Here is a 380-nt window from a genome sequence, read left to right as displayed (position 1 = left end):
CTGACTGAACCCCTACAGTGCAGGTTGCAGTGAACGGAGGTTGTGCCACTGCACTCCAGCCTGAGCTGCAGAGTGAGAATGGTCTCAAAAAACAAGCTAACAAAAATATCTTCTGAAGGGATGGGTGGTCCCAGCTCAGTGCTTTCCAAACCTCAGGAGCCCCAGGGCAGAACAGCCAGTGCACAGCCAAGAAGACAGCCAGCTGGGACAGAGGTGTGCTTCCCTGCCCTCCCACACACTCGACAGACAGTGATTCCACTGTGTCCCCAACTCCCACAACCTCCATCTGGTTTCAAGAGAAACCAGTCAAGTCCTCTCAAAAGAGTGAGGCTTCACCGGGCACGGTGACTCACGCCTGTAATCCTAGCACTTTGGGAGGC

Source organism: Colobus angolensis, unplaced genomic scaffold (genome assembly GCF_000951035.1).
Source record: "Colobus angolensis palliatus isolate OR3802 unplaced genomic scaffold, Cang.pa_1.0 Scaffold1, whole genome shotgun sequence".
Classification (NCBI taxonomy): domain Eukaryota; kingdom Metazoa; phylum Chordata; class Mammalia; order Primates; family Cercopithecidae; genus Colobus; species Colobus angolensis.
The sequence above is the reverse complement of the archived record's forward strand: the minus strand, read 5'-3'. Positions refer to the sequence as shown.